The following is a 14863-nucleotide window of genomic DNA, read 5'->3' on the forward strand; positions in this document are numbered from 1 at the left end:
ACTGACACTTTTGACCTTCCTCTTTCATCTTCCCTTTCTGTCCCACATCTGGGAAAGCTGGGGGCGGGGGGGGGGGGGGGGAAGCCCAGGTGTTCCCTTGAGGGAGTTTTAGGTCAGATAAATCTCTGGGGGTGGGAACGCTAACCTCAGTCCCATCCTCTAACCAGTCTCCTTTCCCTCCTCTCTCCAGCCATCTTTGGACCTGCCTGGGATCCACTCCACCCTCCCCTAAAAAGCATCATTATGTGATAATAAGCCTTTTCCTATCCTTTTGATATATGCTATAATCTGAACCAAATTTGGGGCTATAGTCCATCCAGCATCTATAGGGTGGTCACAACAGACAATGTCTGGTCTTTTTCCAAAGTAATGCTGTCCAGGAGAAATGTAATGCGAGCTGCACGTGGGAATTTAAACTTTCTAGTAGCCACTTTAAAAAAGTAAAAAGATGAGAGGTGCCTGGGTGGCTCAGTCATTTAAGCAGCCAACTTCCACTCAGGCCATGATCTCAAAGATTTGTAAGTCTGAGCCACATGTCAGGCTTTGTGCTGACAGCTCAGAGCCTGGAGCCTGCCTCAGATTCTGTGTCTCCCTCTCTCTCTGCCCCTCCCCTGCTCATACTCTGTCTCTCTCTCTCTCTCTCTCTCTCTCCCTCTCTCTCCCTCTCTCTCTCTCTCTCTCCCTCCCTCTCTCAAAAATGAGTAAACATTTTTAAAAATTTCATTTAAAAAAGTAAAAAGATGAAATCAATTTTAGTCATGTAGTTTAGGTAACCCACTATATCCAAAGTATAATTATTTTGACATGTAATCAGTTAAAAAAAAAAGTGTTCAGGAGATATTTTAGCATTATTTTTTTCCATACTACGTCTTCAGAATCTGGTAAGTGTTTTGCACTATACCATGTCACGGTGGGGGGACTCACCACATTTCAAGTTCTGAAAATCCACATGGTGATAGTGGCTACTTTGTCTGGAGGTGCAGTTCTAAGAGATCCCAGTGAAAGCCCCAGATCCCTGGCACTATTGTTGTTTATAAAAAGTATTACCATATTCATCAAAACTAAGATGCCCTCAATTATAGCTTACTTCATGTATCATTTAAAAAGTTGTAATTATAAATGCCACAAACTGTCAGATGAATTCAAAATTCAGAGATGTTAAACTGTGAAAAAAGTATATACCTTAGAACTAATTTAAAATATATATATATAGGGGCACCTGGGTGGCTCGGTCGGTTGAGCATCCGACTTCGGCTCAGGTCGTGATCTCACAGTCCGTGAGTTCGAGCCCCGCGTCAGGCTCTGTGCTGACAGCTCAGAGCCTGGAGCCTGTTTCGGATTCTGTGTCTCCCTCTCTCTCTGCCCCTCCCCTGCTCATGATCTGTCTCTCTCTGTCTCAAAAATAAATAAACGTTAAAAAAAAAAAAAAATATATATATATATATATATATATATATATATATATATAGTCATTTCCCCTAAAAGGCCCAACTCCAGGGAAAGCCACAAGGTGAGAAAATCAATGTCTTTGGTACTATCACCCATTTCCTACAAGATTCTGTCTCTCTCCTTTGACCCTCTCTACTTAACTCCTGTTGATCCTTGCTTTAATTATCATTAAGTGATGAAGGAGTGCTCATTGGTAAGCACTTACTGTATTATAGGAATCCTCGATGTGCACTTGTGTTTTCAAAAAGGACATCTAAAATGAGACATTTCTTGAGCCCTACGCTAAGCATAGTGAGCTCATCTAATCCTTCCAACAACCCTATGAGTTAAGCATTATCTTTTTTCAAAAAAAACAGACTCAGAGAGGTTAAGTAACTTACCTAAGAACAAATAGTGTCTAATCAGCAAGTTCAGCTTTCAAATCTAGATCTGCCTGACTTAAGAGGCGAGGTGTTTTCTCTATAACCAAAAGAAGGAGGTAAAAAAGTCGGGATGAGAGGTAGGACCCCAAAAGGCAACTACTTTCCTGCTCCCTTCCTAATGAGACCACCACACCCCCTCACAAATCCGTAAGGATTGAACGGCCAGTGGCCTCCTCCTCAGAAACCCCATCAAATGCCAGTTCTGGCCACAGTATTTGGCCACCCGTGGTGATTCAGCAGGTTTCCTTTGCAAGACTGCAAGAAGCACTTGGAACTGACAAACCCATAAAAACCCTAAAAACCATGCAGCATCCTGAGCTCCAGGGAGATGCCTCAGTGAGCAGATGCAAGTGCACAGAAAAAGGAAAGGGACGCATGTGCATTTTTGGAGGGGAGGTTCTGCACAGCTGAGAGGTCATGGCCCATCACTCATGACACGATGGCTCTACGGCTGCAGTTGTCCGGGGCCCAGCAGCCCAGAGCCAGGCTGGGCGGACGTGACTTGTTTCTCTCCCCCAGGGGCTTGACAGCAGCACTTGAAGACCTCACTCAGGGTTGAAGGGCTGCCTAGGCAGCCAGGCAGACAGAATTCCAACCAGGCCCAGAGAGCTAAAATGTGAGACGGGGCAATTCCTCGGGATAAACAGGGGCAAGGCAGCACACAGCATATGTGATGCTTCCAGCCACACAGGAAAGAGACCCTCAACCACGTCTCTCAGCTGCAGGTGTGAGTGGACATCAAGACCGCTCTTAAGCACGATCTTCATTGACAGGCCATGAATATTAGGGAGGCAGAAAACAAGAAAAGAGTAGTTGGATGTGTTCATAGAGAAATAAAAGTGCAAAAAAAAAAAAGGGCGACGAGGTTCTGTCGATGATGGGGATTCGAAGCAGGCCGTCTTTGGAAAGAATTTCTCTGCCTCTTTGATCTGGGAGTCAGGCACTCGATAAGTATTTACTGAGTGAATCATTATATCTTCATAAAAATTCAGTGATGAAAACGTGTTTATCCTCATTTTACAGATGAAGAAACAGAGTCAGAACAACTGAAAGTTTCACAGCAAGTAAGTGACAGAGCTGAGATTTGAACCTAGAGCTTTAGGACCAAAACCTATGCTCTGAAATATCAGGGAGCCACTAGGAAGCTTTGGCTGCAGGTCTCAGAAGGCCCAACACACACAGGCTTAAACAATGAGGAAATGGTGGTGGTGGTGGTTCCAGGATCGAGCATCACCAATGTGGTGCTTAACCAAGGACATAGCTTCTCCATCCTTGTCTCTTTGACCTATCACCTTCAGCGTGTGGCTCGTCCTCGTGGGCTCTCGGTTCTCCTCCTAGTCCCAGGATGGGTAACACAGGAGTAGGTATCATGTACAGACAACAGCACCCAAAGGTAGCACTTAGAACCACTCTGCCCTGCAAATCTCATTGAGAAGAAGGGGAAATGTCCTGAGAGCAGAGCCCCAGCAAACTTCTCCACTCTCCTTATTGGCCAGGATTGAATCTCTGGGCCATACTCAATCTAAACATGTAGTAAAAGAAACGAAATGACCATAATTCTCTTAGACAAATAAATATTCATCCTCAGCGGTTGACAAAGGGCCACAGCCTCTCCTCCAGAACATAAATATGCAGAGGAGGGTGAACCACTGGGGTTTTGTTAGTGTTCTAGTTATTGTTGCTAGTCAAGAAATGTCCTTAAACTGAAACCAACACATTAACAAATGCTTTACCATCCTACCCTGAGGAAACACTGGCTGATCTGACTGATTTACGAGCTTGTCTTGCAGAAGCCTATCGACCACCAATGAGACTAGTTAAGATTAGATCAAACCAGGAAGAATTCTTGCAGATGCACAGAAGAGGAAACGAAAGTAACCTCTGTGAGGACACACCCGGGATGTTCCCCTGTTTGTCATGCGTATGCTGCCATTTAATGAACACATGTCCCATGAAGAGACAGGATTCCTGACTGCTCATGCTCAGAAAGGAGGACACACTCCTTTGTCCCTATATCTAATAAGCATATTGCATTCAGCCTACATCCCCCATGACATCCTGAGCAGTCACCCTTAAATAAATACAACCCCAACCCTTGGGGAGGTGGATTTGAGGCTTGCCTTGCCCTCGTTGGTTGGCTATCTCTCAAATAAACCCTTTCCTTGACGCATACTCAATGCCTCAGTGACTGACCGCACCGCACATTGGGCGTACAAATGGGTTTGGTTACAAAACTTAGTGGCATCAAACAACGATTTAATGATTCTTGCAGATAATTTGGAAAACGGCACAGAAAGGATAGCTAGTATCTGTTTCATGATGTCAGAGGATTCAGGTGGGACATTTAGAATGACTGGGCGGTGGGCGGGGGGCAGAATGATTATCTAGAGACTTCTTCACTCAAATGTCTGGTGCCTGGGTGGGAATGACTCAAAGGCTGAGCTCAGCTGGGATGGTTAACTAGAGTACCCACACATAGCCTGACAGTGTGGCTTGGATTTCTACACAGCGTGCCAGCCTCACAGTAGTCAGACTCCTTACATGGCCTCCTGGGGCTCCCTATGTCAGTGAGTAAGGAAGAAACTGTATTACCTTATAGGATTCAGCCTAGGAAGCTATATAACATAACTTCTACAATACTCTGTTGATTGGATCAGTCATAAACCCACCCAGACTCAGGGGAGATTACAAAGACCCTATCTCTCACTGGAAGGAATATCAAAAAATTTGTAGCGATGTTTTTCAAAACCACCATTGCTAACAAAAAAGAAGGCAGAGACAAACAACAGTATCTGCCTTCAGATCAGAAATGAACTACATCTTGAGAAAACAATCACGGTATAATCACATTTTTAGAAAACTAACCATGTCTTGCAAACTTTTCCTAGAGCTGATTCTCTATTCAGCAGTGTGGCTGTAAGACAGACCACCTACCCATTGATTTCATCTATAATTTAGCAATCAGTAAAGCTGAGACTTTTCAAAATATATGATCAACATATTCTCTGCTCCGTAGGAGTTGTAAAGTTTAATGAGAAAAAATGGGCTGGTTTACAGCTCCTTTTCTTCAGTTTTTTTCTATTGGTTAGAAGTCCTTTCTGTAGGATGCCCAGCTAGTTCTGCCACTCGTGTGAAATGGACCTCCTTGCTCTGTTTGCCCTGGCTTAGCCATCTGTAAAATGGAGCTAGCCATCCCGGGAGGAGCAAGTTCCTGGGACTCCTTTTCTCTATTCACAACAGATTTTAAGATCCTTGGAGACGATGCAGTTTAAATGCAAAATGTTGTGACTATCATTTCATTATTTGAAAAGCTGAACAGCATGAGAATGCTTTTGTTGCCACGTTGCTAGGTTACTGACAGATCTGCCTGCCTGCATGAGATGTTGAGCCTTTCTAGAGCTTTGCACCAGGGCAGCCTTTCCCGGACTGAGCTGAAGGTGAGAGAAAGAGGCAGTTGACCTGAGTCAACTGTCGTGGACACCGCTGGGCAGGGAGGGTGTTTACCTTTCAGGTAACATGGCTGGGTCTGCTTGCTCTTGGAATCCAACGACTCAGCTAGAGATGGCTCAACACCCAACTGATGGGCTTAATCCTTACAAAGTTCAGATTGCTTCTCTAAAGGAGCCACGTCCATGTGTCCTTTATTTTCCAGAGAGTAAGGAGTGAGATGATCAAATGTGGCAAGTAGGCACTACTACCTGGAACACGTGTCATATTCTCATGTCTCAAGGCATGACATCGCCCTTCTGACACAGTTGCCCACATTGCTTTTATAAGAGGAGGGGTGGGAAATTTCAGGCCATTAATATAGTACCATTAAAAGTATTCTTTCCAGGGGCGCCTCGGTGGCTTAGTCGGTTGAGCGACCGACTTCGGCACAGGTCATGATCTCATGGTTCATTAGTTCGAGCCCCGCAGCGGGCTCTGCTGACAGCTTGGAGCCTGGAGCCTGCTTTGGATTCTGTGTCTCCCTCTCTCTCTGCCCCTCCCCCGATTGCACTCTCTCCCTCTCCTTCTCTCTCTCAAATGTAAACATTAAAAAATTTTAAAAAAATTCTTTCCACCAATTTGACAATAAATTTCATATACTGAAAAAAAAATTAAATTAAATTAAAAAAAAAAATTCTTTCCAGGGCCAAGCCATCTCCTATTGGTAGTCCCGGGGTGGATGCTATCTTAAAGTTCTAAAGAAAGGTAAGCTCCCCCCAGATGTGGCATTTAGGTACAGTAACAAGTAATTATATACATACACACAAAAGAAGGAGCTCTCACCCAGCACACCTCCAGGTGAGTGGTATTTATTGAATATACTCTACTGCTGAAGAAAACTTTCCAGCAGCTTTATCCTGGTGAGCCTTTGTCTCTTTAATAATGATTTAAACCTGGCAGCAGCAGCATCCTGACTCTCAAAAACCCAGGGATATTTTCTCCCCGGCCATGGAACCATGAAGAATAATTTTAGAATATTCTGAAATGATCTCATCAATGGGGATGTGATATTCAGTATTCATCTGAAATCCTCTACCCATCTGCTTCCTTCTAGAGAAACACAGGAGAAAAAAACAAGGAAACCAATAAAGTTGTTACAAATGAACAGGGGGAAAGGGGGGAGGACAGAGAAAAGGAAAGAGAAAGTGAAAAAGGAAACAGATGGAAATCAAGCTGTTGGAGAATTTTGCCTGGACAAGGCAGGAGAATGGACACCAGTCACCCTCAGAAAACCACAAATCTCCCACGTTTGCCACCAAGGTTTACTGGGCACCTTTTCTACAGGTGCAGGGGAGCAGCAGAGAGCCCTGACCACAGCCTGGCCGGAGAAACCAGTAAGCACACAATTGAATGAGCATTTACAGATGACGGTGGGAGCCATGAAGGAACACCACAGGAGGCCATGAGTGTCTGTGACTGTGAGATGTAACTTAAATGGGCAGGTCACGGAAGACCAACCTGAGTTGGTGACATTTGCTCTTGAGAAGACCCTGGAGCCAGTGGAGGGTGGCTGGGAAAGAGGCGGGCCAGCAGAACTTGTGACATGCACTGGGACCTGACCCCTGAAGGTAACCAAACAGAAAGTGGAGGCCATCTATTTTCACCATTGCATCTGGGCTGAGAAGTCCATGATGAGCTGCAATCTGTGGCACTCACTGTGCCCCTCCTTGTCTCTGCCAGGGCCCCAAGGAAACCGGTCCTGTTGGCAGGATGATTGCCTTACGTTACCTGTTTCTCACATCTGGAATGGAGTCAAAGAAAATTGTCTGTTGCATTTTGTAATTTGGCGAATGATCCTCTCTTTCAGTGGTGTCACTTTTCATAGCCTTTTCATCACTTTTTATCCACATGAAGTGCCCCTCCCTTGGTAGGTAAATAAATGCTTCCCCAGAATCTGGCGGTAAAGGAGGCTTTGCAGTAAGCTCTCTTCCAGGATGAAATGCAAAAGGATGCCAGTGCGTACAAACAGAGTGAATTCATGTTACACCATTGAAAAAAAGAAGAGAAGAGAAGAGAAAAAGGGAGGGAGAGGGGAGGGGAGGGGAGGGGAAGAGAGGAGAAGAGAAGAGAGGAGAGGAGAGGAGAGAAAAGAGGAGAGGACAGGAGAGGAGAGAAAGAAGAGAGGAGAGGGAAGAGGAGAGGAGAGGAGAGGAGAGGAGAGGAGAGGAGAGGAGAGGAGAGGAGAGGAGAGGAGAGAAGAGGAGAGGAGAGGAGGAGAGGAGAGGAGAGAGAGGAGGGGAGGGGAGGGGAGGGAAGAAAAGGAAAGGAAAAGAAAGGAAAGGAAAGGAAAGAAAAAGAAAAAAAAAGAAAAGAAAAGAGAAAAGAAAAGAAAAGAGAAAAGAAAAGAAAAGGAAAGGAAAGAAAAGAAAAGAAAAAAGTTTTGGGGACTGGGAGAAAAATATTTATTTCTCTTGCCATTGAAAGAGTTCCTTAAGTTGCTCACTTCACAGAAACCTCTAATAGTACTACATCAGTTAGCTGCAAATTCAGTTAAAATCATATAAACTTTTTTGGGAAGACCTAATATTGTCTTCGATCCCTTTAATCATTTTTCTTAATGCAGCATGGCCACAATTTCCAGATGCTGGTAGCCTGGACAAAGATGGGAGGCAACATTCACAGGAACTGGCTCCATTTATTCAGTCACATCTGCCATAAACATTCTATATGCAAATTGCCTCAAGTGACTCTCCAGAAATTGACTAGTTTCTTACGCTGTATCTTAACACCAAAAGAAATTGAAAACATTTTTATGGCTTATGTCCATAATACATTCCTTCAGTGTGTGCTGTGTTTTTATCTGCCAATATATTAAGCTCTTTCTTAATGCTAGCATATACATCACCAGTTCATTTTTTGTGACAACAAGAAAAAAAGAGTTTTCAGAATTATTCATCAAACAAGAGCTATTAATGGCTACCACCAAAGTGGTTTCGAGCTTCCATTGTTCTTGAAATTGAATTATTTCAAAAGCAGTAGTAAATTTATGCAGACTAAAACCACGTATGATGTAGAAATTAAGCCCCATGTTTCTAGGGATGAAAAGTCTTGGGTACCTGAAGATCTGCTCTGAGTTATCCTGTCCTGGCCATAAAGCTTTGGCCACTTTGTTGCAAAAAAAAAAATTTCCATCTAAGGTTTATAATGCATTTAAGGAGATCAGCAAAGCCACTGTCCTTCGTGATTTCTTTCTAATTGTGAGATGAAGATGATTGTGTTTTTGTTTTGTGGGTTCCAAGGGGGTATTAAATGTTTAGTCATGCTCTTAGAAGCCTCATTTTCCTCCTAATCCTGTTGCTCTAAAGAGTTTGGCAGGGACCTTCAAAGCTGCCCTGTTTCTTTTGTTTTGCTTCCCTGGAGCTTTGCAAAATGGTAACAGCGCTGACGGCTCTGTGGGCTCTGTGCCTCCGAGAGGAGGCCCAACCCTTCCATGGAGGGCTCACATCTCACCCCTGCTATAGAAACGCAACAATAGCAAGATTTAAATAAACAATATTTAAGTAAATTGTTTGATTTTGTAGATATAGATATGCATACGTCCATATAAATGTGTGAAAAATTCTTAATTTATAAAAGGCTTACAAATAAATTAATAAAAGAGAAGCACACTAGCACAATAAAAGGCAAAAGATCTGAAAGGAAAAATTGCTAAAGAAGAAATGCAAATGGGATACCAGACATATTTAATCTCACTAAGGATTTTTTTAAAATGCAAGAGAAAAAAACGCCTAAAAATATTTTCTCTTATCATACTGATAGAAACTCTTTGTTTCCCCAGTGTCTCTCTTTTTTAAAACGATATCAAGTTTAGATGTTAGTTCAGTCAAAAGGGAATTTTTACATACTAGCAAAAAGGATAGCCATTTTTCACCATCAGATGGACAATTGGGCAGTATGTAACAAAAGCTCTAGAATGTGTTGAAACACTTTTGTCTATTATCTGCATTCTAAGAATTAATCCAAGGAACTAAGAAATGTGTGAAAACAAAACAAAGCAAAACCTTACGAATGAGTTTATTTCTCATAGTAGCATTCATGATAAAAACAAAAACAAAAACAAAAAACTAGAAATATCCCAAACTTCAAAAGTAGAGAAAAATTGAACTGTAGTATACCCATGTGACAAATACCATGCAACAATCAGGGATCATGTTTTGAAGAATGTTTAAAAACACGAGCTATAGGGGCGCCTGAGTGACTCAGTTGGTTAGGGATCCGACTTTGGGTTTCGGCTCAGGTCATGATCTTACAGTTTCCTCAGTTTGAGCCCTGCATCCGGCTCTGTGCTGACCGCACGGAGCCTGCTTGGGATTCCCTCTCCCTCTCTCTCTCTCTCTCTCTCTCTGCCCCTCCCCCCACTCACACTGTCTCTGTCTCTCTCAAAAATAAATAAACTTACCAAAAAAACACGAGCTATAAAATTTTTTAAGTCAACTAAAAACTGTATACATCATGTGCTACTTACCTTTTCACCTGTTTACTGAGTGGTATAATATTGAGTGATAGTTAATATTCCAACTTAAGAACTTTTCGAATTTTCACAATGATCTCATATTCACGAGGGAAAAAAAGATATATTCGTGGTAAAATAGGCACGAAATAAGAAGTTAGGAAGAGGCCAGGGCTGGCCCAAGGGTAACCTGCCGAGCCCCTTCTTAGACAACAGAGATTTAAACAGTTGCTCCATATTCTGAGTCCTGGAAGTTGGCTGTGTTGCCAATGGTTACAGCAGGGCAGTGACTTTGTAAGATAATGCGGGGCTGGAGGAGATCGTTCTGATCAATGGGTTTTGAGACAAGGACAAAAAACTCACCACCATTAAAAAACACTTTAAATTGGAAGCAACCAAGATGTCCTTCAGTAGATGAATGGGTAAATAAACTGTGGTCCATCCAGACAAAGGAATATTATTTAGCAATAAAAAGAAGTGAACTATCAGGACTTGGAGAGAAAACTTAAATGCATATTACTAAGTGAAAGAAGCAAATCTGAAAAGGCTGCATATTATACGATTCCAATAATATGACATTCTGGATATGACATTTTAGAAAAGGCAAAACTATGGAGACAATAAAAAGATCCATGGTTGCCAGGGGTTGGGGGCAGGGGGAGGGAAGGGGCAACAGGAAGTGCACAGAGGACTTTTTGAGCAGTGAAAATGCTTTGCATAATATAGTAATGGATACGTGTCATCATACGTTTGTACATCAAGAGTGAACCTTAATGTAAACTATAGACTTGGGGTAATCAGGATGTGTCAGTGTAGGTTCATCAGTTGTAACAAATGTACCCCTCTGTTGTGGAATATCCATTGTGGGGGAGGCTATGCGTGTGTGGAAGAAGGGGGTATAAGGGAAACCTCTGTACCTTCCTTTTAACTTCACTATGAACCTTAAACTGCTCTACAAAAATAAAGTCTTCATTTTAAAAAAACAAAAACAGGGACTCCGGGGTGGCTCAGTCAGTTAAGCATCTGAGTCTTGATTTCAGCTCAGGTCATGATCTCATGGTCGTGGGACCAAGCCCCATATGAGGCTCCACACTGGGCATGGAGCTTGCTTAAGATTCACTCTCTCCTCTGCCCCCTCCCCTGCTCTTGCTAAAAAAAATAAAATAAAATAATAACAATAACAATAATAATAAAACAAAAACAAAAACCTTCTAGGGTTCCATTGTACACAATGAGCCACTTAAAATACTAACCTGTGGCAGAACCACCACCTATAAGACAGACTCCCCTTCTTTCTCCCTAAGCCTTCCCATGGCACTCACTTTATTCTGGTTTTAGTTGGATAAAAATATACCAGGTTATATATGGGGAGCAAGCAGTGTGAACTGCCCCCAGAGTATGAATAGCCCAGAGACATCTTTTTGGAAAAGAAGGATGGTGATATCTGCTGTAAAAAGAGATCTCCTCGGCTCCAAAAGGAATTTACCTTAGTGGCCCACATTTAAAAATCTAATCTTTCTATTACAAACAGGAACAAGCCACCAAGTCTCAGCAAACATTTTAAGAAAACCAACAGCATGAAAGAATCTCGAAGGTAAACAAAGGAACTGATTACTCAAGTGCATGTACAGGTTTGAAAAGAGACTGTATCCATCAAAATTGAACAGGACACTTGAACATAGTACAGAGAACAACTGCAATGCTTTGGAAATTAAGTACATAATTGTCAAAAGAAAAATCAATAGAAGGGCCAGAAGACAAAGTCACAGAAAAGACTGAGATTTAAAAGAAGGAAGAAAGAAGAAAGGAAAGGAGGAAATTTTTAAAGGAAAAGAGGAGAAAAACTTAAGCAAAATGGTAGCTCTAACTTCCATCTAGGAATTCCACCACCAATCCCACAGGAGTTCCAGGAGAGAAAAAAATAAGAACTGGAAGGAAGAAAATTAAATAAATCATTGAAGAAAATTTCCTAGAGCAGAAGGAAACACAAGTCTTGGATGCACCAATTACTGAACAAAAAGGCCCACACCTAATTATGAAATTTTGAAACATCAAAGTTAAGGAGAAGAACAAAAACCTTAAGGGGGGGGATGGGGGAAATATCTACAAAAGAATGGGCATCAGACTTCTTATCAATTATTCTGAATCCTGGGAGATAGTGGCACAATCCCAGCAAAGTTCTGGTAGATTATTTTCAACCTAAATTCTATAGCTAAGCAAACCATCAATCAAGTGCGAGAACTTTTTAAACATGCAAGGATTCAGAAATTTGGCTTTCTAGTTACACTTTCTGAAAGACTTATATGTATGCCAGCAAAAATTTAAATGAAACGAAAGAAGCAGGAAGATGTGTGGATCAAACCAGAAGTGCAACAAAAAAAAATGTCAAGATGACGGCTATGCAGCAATACTAAAACCTAAAACTCACACTGAAACAGGAAGTTGGGAATGCCCCCTGCACCCCGTAAAGGCCATCAATTAAAAAAATCGATTTATTTCGACAACAGTGTAATTATAGAAGCTTGATATACCTACTAATTAGATAAATAAATCACGTGATTAAAATCTCCATCTCCAAAATCAGACTGCTTGGTTCAAATTACAAACTAAGTATGTGACCTTGAGCAATTACTTAAATTCCCCTTGGCTCACTTTTCTGGTTTAAAAATGGGTATAAAAATAATTTCTACTTCCTAGGGTCATTGTGGGTATTAAATGAAATAATGCATGCACAGTATTTAGTGCCTGACCTTGAGTAACTGCTATAAAAGATTTATTTTATTATTATAATATTCATATCAACAAGAAAAAAAGAGAGGCAATTAGAGATTTTAGAAAAGATAAAGAAAGCTGTCAAGAAATGTCATATGTCAAATCAAAGCAAATTAAACTGCAGCATGATTTTAGCAAGTAAAGTAATATGAAGTGGAAAACAGAGAACTCATTTGACCTTGAAGATTGGGTCTTTTCTCCTTTGAGTGCCATAAGTTTGGTAATTTAGGATTATTTTTCTTTCTCTACAACTCTAATCAAACTACTTGGTTCTCCACTGAATAATATTTACATAATTATAATTTCCAATTGCCATTTAATGGTTTTTGATTTTAAGAAACTAACCTATCGTAAAAGCACAGAAGACGTAATTATAGTTACAGATCAGAATATAAATGTAATAAACCTTGATCACATAACAGTAATAACCCATGTTGAGGGGAGAGGGGATAGAGACTAGGGGAAGGGAGAGGCTATGGTACATTTTCTCTTATCACATAAAGGGGACCCAAGAAATAGTGATAAAGTATAACCAAAAGAAGGTATATAGTTACAAAGGAAACAAAAGAAGACATTCTAAACAACAATATAACTTTCAAAAAAAAAAGAGAGAGAGGGATGATGTTCATGTGCTAAATTCCACAACTTCCCAAACCAACTTACTTTTTAGGAGCAGGACCTGGAGAAGTCAGAAGGATAATTTTACTTTTTATTTTATGCCTTGATGTTGTTTGAAATTTTTCTCATATGCTTGAATTACTTATATGATTCAGTAAATCAAAAAGCATTGGTTCAGCGAGTTAATAAATATCCACAGAGAACATACTCTGTGCTAGGCCTTGTCTAGACTCTATCAATCACAAGATAAAGTCTTGCCCTCAAAAAGCTAGCATTCTGGTGAGGAAATTAACACTAAACACAGAAACCATCTGATGAATAAGCAAATTTTAGAGGGTGGCTGCTATAAAGAAAATGAAGTAATGTGATATGGGGTGTCTACAAGAGGGCAAGTGAAATCTTCCTGACTAAGGTGTTCAGAGGCCTCTGGGAGGAGATGAGATGTGAATGGTTGACAACAGCCATGCAAATGTTTGGGAGAGTGTCACATTCAGGGGCCAGAGACTGGAAGGAGCATGGCATGCAAATTTGAAAGAAGGCCAGCTGGTTGGAAGCAAAGTTAGAAAGTTAGAACGTTTCTATTAAAAATTCAGAAAGTTGCATGATTTTTCTCCAGAAACATTCATCTACTCAAATGCAAGCATGGAGTGGATTGATAGTTGGGTTTGACCAGGTCAGGAATATTGTCAGGCAAGGAGGAAAGGGGAGAGGATGAGACAGGTAATAGGAAATTGAAGTGCTATGTCACAGTTAAAATGTATTTCCAAAGACGGCTACAACAATACCCCCCATGCACATGCTCTTTTGCGGTATGATCCTGCCACTCACCCACCAAGAGGTGGAGTCTATTTCCCCTCCCTTTGGATTGGGGCTCACTGTATATTTTGTTTTGACTAAGAGAATGCAGCCAAAGTGCTGTGTGCTGTGTACAAAGTTTCTGCAGCTTCGAGCTTTGCCAATTAAAATACTCACTCTTGCCATCCAGCTGTCATGTAAGGAAGCCCAAGACAGACCCTGGAGGCAGCCCTGCATGAACTGAGAGTGAGTGAGAGAGAGCAAGAGAGAGATCCCAGCCATCACCACCGAGGTTCCAGACCTGAGATAGGCCGTCGTGGACACTCCAATCTCAGCTGTCATCTGACTCCAGCCTCATGAGGGACTCCAGCTGAAGCCACATGGAACAGAAGAGCCATCCAGTCAAGTGTTGCTCAAATTTCTGGCCTACAGAATTGTGAGCAAATAAAGTTTGCTGTCTTGAGCCACTAAGCTCTGTGGTGATTTGTTATACAGCCTTAGATAAATCAGGAAGTGCTCCCTCAACTTGTTGCCATAGTCCACTGAAAGGATATGAAGATTTGGGGCAGGGGGTACGGGATATATTAATACCATTTGTTGGAATTGAGGCTTTCCCAAGGTTGAGGGATTTCTGAATTGGGACTACTACTGTAGAGGGTTAGAAAGACACAAAGAGTGCGAAACTCAAAATCAACATTTTGAGGTAATGCTGTTATCACTGATGACAAGGCCATGGATGTGACTGTAGGTGTGGGTAGTTGTGGTAGAGTAGAGGAACCAAGGAGATCAAGGAACGGAGAGGCCAGGGTGTCAAACGGGTCATCTGCATAGCTGTTAAGTTTGCCAAGAACATTGACAAGGAAACAGC

General features: G+C 41.7%; 1 protein-coding gene across 1 annotated transcript in view; it reads left to right on the forward strand.

Annotated features, from left to right (window-relative positions):
* The window catches only part of SLC9A9 (solute carrier family 9 member A9), a 763188-nt gene extending 748805 nt beyond the window's left edge, over nt 1-14383 (forward strand). Inside the window, exon 15 of the transcript XR_006222104.1 lies at nt 14186-14383. The gene's annotated coding sequence lies outside the window, so the exon portion shown is untranslated. The remainder of the gene's footprint in view (nt 1-14185) is intronic.
* The last annotated feature ends 480 nt before the right edge of the window (nt 14384-14863 follow it).

This window comes from Panthera tigris, chromosome C2 (assembly GCF_018350195.1).
Source record: "Panthera tigris isolate Pti1 chromosome C2, P.tigris_Pti1_mat1.1, whole genome shotgun sequence".
NCBI classification, from domain to species: Eukaryota; Metazoa; Chordata; class Mammalia; order Carnivora; family Felidae; genus Panthera; species Panthera tigris.